The following is a 6,592-nucleotide window of genomic DNA, read 5'->3' on the forward strand; positions in this document are numbered from 1 at the left end:
AGCAGTTCCGCTCGCAAGCGACGTGGTCTCAGCATAACGTGTCAAGTAGTCCGTCGCAACAGCGATCCACCGTTTTCCAGTGGATGACTTCGGGAAGGGGCCAAGGAGATCCATTCCAACTTGTTGAAAAGGGATCTTCGGTGGCGCTATTGGCTGAAGAAATCCGGCTGGTTTCATGGGTGGAGACTTCCGGCGTTGGCAGTCGCGGCAGGTTCGCACGTAGGTCTGCACTGATGGAAGTAATTTGGGCCAATAGTACTTCTCCCGAATCCTTGACAGCGTGCGACTGACTCCCAAGTGGCCGGCAGACGGCTCGTCGTGACAAGCGCTCAAGATGTCAGGTCGTAACTGGGTGGGCACCACGAGTAAAAATGTTTCGGTGGACTTTCCAAAGTTGCGCTTGTAGAGAACGCCATTTCGCATGGTGAAGGATTGCAGGCCACGACGAAAAACACGCGGAACCCGACCACTGTGACCTTCCAGGCGCTCGATGAGCGGCGCTAGTTCCGGGTCCGTTCGTTGAAGCTGAGCCACATGGGATGGGCTAAGAGCACAAATGAAAGGAAGATCTTGGGTGATTTCTTGCGGAGCGTGGTCCACGGGCGCGCGTAATAAGCAATCCGCATCTTGGTGCTGCCGGCCCGACTTGTAAACGACAGTCACGTCGTACTCTTGCAAACGGAGGCTCCACCTAGCCAACCGGCCGGACGGATCTTTAAGGCTTGCCAGCCAGCATAACGAGTGATGGTCGCTGACAACACGGAAGGGTCGTCCGTACAGGTATGGACGAAACTTGCTGATGGCCCAGATCACCGCAAGACATTCTTTCTCTGTCGTCGAATAGTTCGCCTCCGATCGCGAAAGTGTTCGGCTCGCGTAAGCGATAACGCGTTCCACGCCGTCCTGCCACTGGATAAGTACCGCCCCAAGACCAACATTGCTGGCATCGGTGTGTATGTCGGTGGCGGCGTCTTCATCGAAATGGGCGAGTATCGGGGGGCTGTGTAGACGGTTGCGGAGCTCCTGAAAAGCTTCTTGGTCGCTTCTCCACAGAAAGGGTATTTCGTCAACTAGTAAGGGCTGTCAACGGGTCAGCTATTCTGGAGAAATCGGGCACAAAGCGTCGGTAGTAAGAACAGAGGCCCAGAAAACGTCGAAGTGCCTTCTTGTCGGTTGGGCGCGGAAAACTGGAGACGGCAGCAGTCTTGTCGGGATCCGGGAGAACGCCTTGTGCGCTGACAACATGGCCAAGGAAGCGAAGTTCCTTGAAACCAAAATGACATTTCTCGGGCTTGATCGTTAGTTGCGCGCATTTCAGGGCTCGCAGTACGATGCGCAGCCGGTCCAAGTGTTGATCGAAGGTAGGCGAGAAAATGACGACGTCGTCCAAGTACACCAAGCAAGACTGCCACTTCAGACCGGATAAAACGGTGTCCATCATACGCTGGAACGTGGCCGGCGCCGAGCAAAGACCAAACGGGAGCACCTTGAACTCGTATAAACCGTCTGGAGTCACGAAAGCCGTCTTCTCTCGGCCTCTGTGGTCCACCTCTATCTGCCAGTATCCGCTTTTGAGATCTAATGAGGAGAAGAACCTGGCGTCACGTAATCGGTCGAGGGCATCGTCAATCCTGGGAAGCGGATAAACGTCCTTTTTGGTCACGTTGTTTAGTTTCCGGTAATCAACACAGAATCTCAAGGTGCCTTCTTTCTTTTCGACGAGGACCACGGGCGACGCCCATGGGCTTGTTGACGGCTGAATAACATCGTCTGCAAGCATTTCATCGACTTGCGTTTTAATGGCTTCGCGTTCCTTAGGAGAAACACGGTATGGGCGCTGGCATACAGGCGGCGTGGCCTCGTCTGTGATGACGCGGTGCTTGGCGACAGGTGTACGACCGACCCTGGAGCTGGTGGCGAAGCAATCTGCAAAATCTGCTAGAAGAGCAGACAGAAGATTCTTCTGCTCAGGTGCCAAGTCCGGGTTGATTTTCACGGTCTGCAGGGCGTGGCATGGTGCGGCCTCGTCTTGAGGGCTGGCCCCGACGGCGCATAAATCAGGCAACACAGTAACTTCGTGAAGTAAGGCAACAGCCGTGTCCCTGGCGAGGTGCTGAACCTCGTTGGCGAAGTTCGTGAGTAGGACACTAGTACAACCGTTAGGCAACTGGACGAGGCCTCGAGCGACGGCTATTCCCTTCGCGAGCAGCAGCGGGAGGTGGCTATCCGCGATACCCTCGTAATCGTGGAACAAGTCATGTCTCACGAGAACCAGGACGCTAGACCGTGGTGGCACCATCACGTCATCGTCGACTATACGCAGAGCGTTGATTCCCGGATCTCTGTCGGTATGCGCCACGGCCTGTTTCGTCGAGAACGTGATCCGGGCTTCGTTCAGATCAATGACACCGCCGTTCGTCTGCAGAAAGTCGAGGCCCAGGATCAAGTCCCTCGAACACTCGGACAGTACCACGAATTCACAGACGTACAGAAAACCACGGATGCCGACCCTTGCAGTACACTTGCCAGCAGGGGTAATCAGGTGACTCCCAGCAGTACGAATGCTCGGCCCAGACCATCGCGTCAAAACTTTAATTCTTGGGCGAGGGCACGGCTCATTACGGAGTAATCGGCACCGGTGTCGAGTAAGGCGGAGACGTCGAATCCATCAATTGTTACGTACAAATCGGAGGTAGCGTGTCGGATGCTGTCGCTACCTGCCCCCAGCGAAATGGCGTATCGGCGTGACGGTGGCGGAGGATCTTCACATTTCCCTACAGCAGCGGCCTTCCCTCCCGAGGCCACCGGCATTAGTTTTCCCGGCGTGGGCTGGGCGAACGGCGTCCGGAATAGCTTTGCGCTCCGCGGGGACTTGGAGAACGGTAGCGCATTGGGGACGGTGATCGAGACCCGCGGCGACCGGATGTGACGAGATTCTGCCGCTCCAATAGGTGAGAGGCTATCTCAAGTGGCCTTTCGCCATTGCGAGGGCAGGGGTCGTCCGGGGCGAAACCCCGCAGGCCCACGCGGCGGTACGGGCACGCCCTATAGAGGTGACCCGCCTCGCCACAATGATAACAGAGGGGCCGACGGTCTGGGGCCCGCCACACTTGAATCTTACGCGTCCGCTCGTAGGCTGGCAGAGCGGGGTCACGAGGGGGACCCGGTGGCCGCACTGATGGAGCCGCGGCATTGATGGTGTAGCCCGACGTCGGAGCTTGACGGAGTACAGACGCGTACGTGGGTCTTGCGTCAAGCTGGAGGGGTACCTCAGATGCTTGTTGTTGGGCTGCGAGGCGCACCTCGTCGCGGACGACGTCAGTCAGCGACGCGAAGGATGGCATGTTAGAAGGCGTCCGAAGGGCTTGGAGTTCCTCCCGGACGAAGGAACGGATGAGTTCGCGTAAGTCGTCCGGGGCGCGTCCGAGATGCATAGAACAGGTGTCTGGCCCGAAGGCGTTGACGTCACGATTGTATTGGTGGGCTCGTTGCTGTAGAGTCTTCTCCATGGTGGCCGCCTCGCTGAGAAACTCGGCCACAGTGTGCGGTGGGCTGCGCACGAGTCCCGCGAATAGCTCCTGCTTGACACCACGCATTAAATGGCGAAGCTTCTTGTCTTCCGACATAGAGGGGTCCGCGCGCTTGAAAAGGCGGGTCATGTCCTCAAAGAACATGCGGACACTCTCGTTCGGGCGCTGGTTGCGCGAGTGTAGCGCAGCTTCAGCTCGCTCCCGGCGGTCGGCGTTTGGAAAAGTGGCGAGCAGGTTGCGGCAGAAGGCCTCCCAGGATGGAAACGAAGCCTCATGGTTTTCGAACCATGTCCGCGCCGACTCTTCGAGAGCGAAATACACGTTGTGGAGCTTCCGCTCATCGCTCCACTTGTTGTAACGGGCGACACGCTCGAATGTCTCGAGCCAGTCCTCGGCGTCCTCGAACACGTCGCCATGAAAAGACGGGGGTGTTCGTGGCTGCTGGCACAGGATGTGAGCTGGGAGCCTACTCTCAGTTGACGTGGCAGCTGGCTCCTCCGACGTCCGAGGCTGTGTCGTCCTGGTGGCTGCCGGAAGGGGTCCGAACTCTGGGGACTCTCTTCGCAGGCGGCGGCCGCGGCGCTGGTGGACCGGGGTGAGATCCGTGATCACAGGTGGGCTGCGCGGGTCTGGAAGCGCACCCAGCACCTCCACCAGATTTGTAACGAATAGTACACCAAAAGCACTCGGGGACCAAGGAGCTACACAGCCGGTAGAGCGAGCACGAGCAGGAAGAAGATTTTCTTCGTCCTCTGCTTCTATCGCCTGAGTTCCCTTCGTCCTCCTCTTCTATCACCTGTGTCAATATATATATATATATATATATATATATATATATATATATATATATATATATATATATATATATATATATATATATATGAACGAGTGAGGAGGCAAAATCCCCCGACCCTGGCAACGTAGTTTAGAGTGAGACCAAGGAGCCGCATAGCAGACCACACAACAGGTCTCACAGCGGTCGCGGCTGAACAAGACAAACACACAAATGAGCAACGTGGAAATTGGAAGTACAGAGAAGAAGACGTATGAGAATATAGATAGAAAAAGGAGAGTGAATAGCGGCGCTCGGCGCTCCCGAAGGCCGCTCCCCCCACAATATGCCACCGGGTCATAGCGGGTGTCCCGTATTAGTTATCCGGAGACGCCTGCCGGAAACGCGTTCGAGCGACGACCAACACACACTTGCTAGGCGCTGGAACGGCCTCCTGTGGCGATGCCACCTACGTATTTGTGCTTTATTTCTTCGTTTGGCTGTTCAGCCAGACAGCCCGGTGCTCTTCTTCCTATAAATATACAAGCGCCGTTTCAACCCGTATCCGCGTCTTCTGCGGAAAGCAGCGTCCGTTGAGAAATGCTGCCCAACGAAGCCGGAGTGGGTAAGGAGAACATAAAAAGGAGCTTGAAAATAACTAAGTCTGGGAAAATAACTAAGCCGCTTTCTTTCCCTACAAGACGGTGATGTTTTTATAAGAGCTGTTAGGCTCTGCAAGTGACTTGAGAACACAAGTCATCAGTTTTAGCGAAACCAATATTGAAAGAGGCATTCCCAGATAAAGATTAAAAGACGGAATCAGCAAAGAAATGAAGTTTTGGATTTGTAGTCGCTTAAAATGCCTTAGTGTACAAATAGACTACGGTTGTTCTTTGCGCCTACCGAGATATCTCAGCGCTCTACATTTTTAGTTCCAGTCCAGTAAAACAAAGAACCATACTTCTATTTAATTTCTGTAGGATAACAAGAAAGGATCGTTTTTCACCCCGCATGGACTGCAGGAATTTAAAAGCCATTTATGAAACAAAAATAAACGGAGCTAAAACGGCAAGAAGAGAAAAACAACGACAAATGCAAGAGCCCGAGCTGTCTGTCTAACGCTATCAAACTTCTCCGGACCGAGTGCAGTAAAAATCGGAACCGCTTCTAATATCAATAAGACTCAGCGTACGCTTGTCGCAGTCGCCGTGCTCATTACCTCAGCTAGTGCTGCGGCGCTGCTTTTGGCTATGGCAGTTATAATTGGATCGAAGGCATGAAAATCGTTATGTGGCATTTATCATCCCGAGACTTTGTCACAAGAACAGAGAAATGAAACTTTTTTTAGGATCTAGAACAGGGCTGAGGTCGTCAAGCGTATGATCTTCTTTTCGTCCCCTCAAGATCATGGAGGACGCCGAACGCGCTGCTCTGTAATCAGGAATAAAGAGCAGTCGTTAATTGGGGATATGTTTCTATCAATTTCCCACTTACCCGGGGCTAAACGGGGTAATCTAATTCACCACACTTCACTATATCACGCTTAGTTCGTACGCTGCTTTGGGACGCCATATAACACGATGCGGTAATTGGAGCAGTAAGCACCCCCGCACCACTCCTGGAACGATAGAAAAGGGAAGAAAGAAGCTACTGTTAGAGCTCGCTGTTCAGAGAAAACAGTATTTGGAGGTCCCTATTTCGAGGTTAGGACTCTCTCTGTCTCTTCCAGTTATTCTTTCGTTCGGTGCGAGCGCAAAGGGATTCCCGTCAAGCAGTGTCTGCGGCTACCTTCATGATTACATGAGTGCTACTGATCGATTACCTTGTTATCTGTATATAAAATTTTGGCGCACGTTCAAAAATGCTCGATTCTATTCCTGGTAATATTTCTTTAATTCATTTGACTTTTCTATTTTTTATCTTGATTTAGTCTTCCCAGGCATATTTTTCCCCCCGTAAATACCTCATTGGGATTATCTACTGAACCTTGGCCAACCTCCCTGCGTGGGTATGTGCCATGCTTACTAAGGAGAAGAAGAAGAAGATACCTTGGCATTTCAGTGGAAGGTGCACAAAGGGTGATGGATTGCAGCATGGTAGCACGGGAAGCAAAGAGTTTGATTATACATATAAGAGAGGGCGCCACCTGAACATCAGTCGCATAAGTTGTTTTTTTTGTGTGTGTGCAACGTACAATTCCCAAAGACGCCGTTCCTTTTTTTCGGAGAATAACCGCCTGGATATGTGGCCATTTACATTGTTCATGATCGAGAGAAAAGAGAAGCAAGAA

The sequence above is a fragment of the Amblyomma americanum genome, chromosome 2, assembly GCF_052857255.1.
Source record: "Amblyomma americanum isolate KBUSLIRL-KWMA chromosome 2, ASM5285725v1, whole genome shotgun sequence".
In the NCBI taxonomy this organism is placed as follows: Eukaryota; Metazoa; Arthropoda; class Arachnida; order Ixodida; family Ixodidae; genus Amblyomma; species Amblyomma americanum.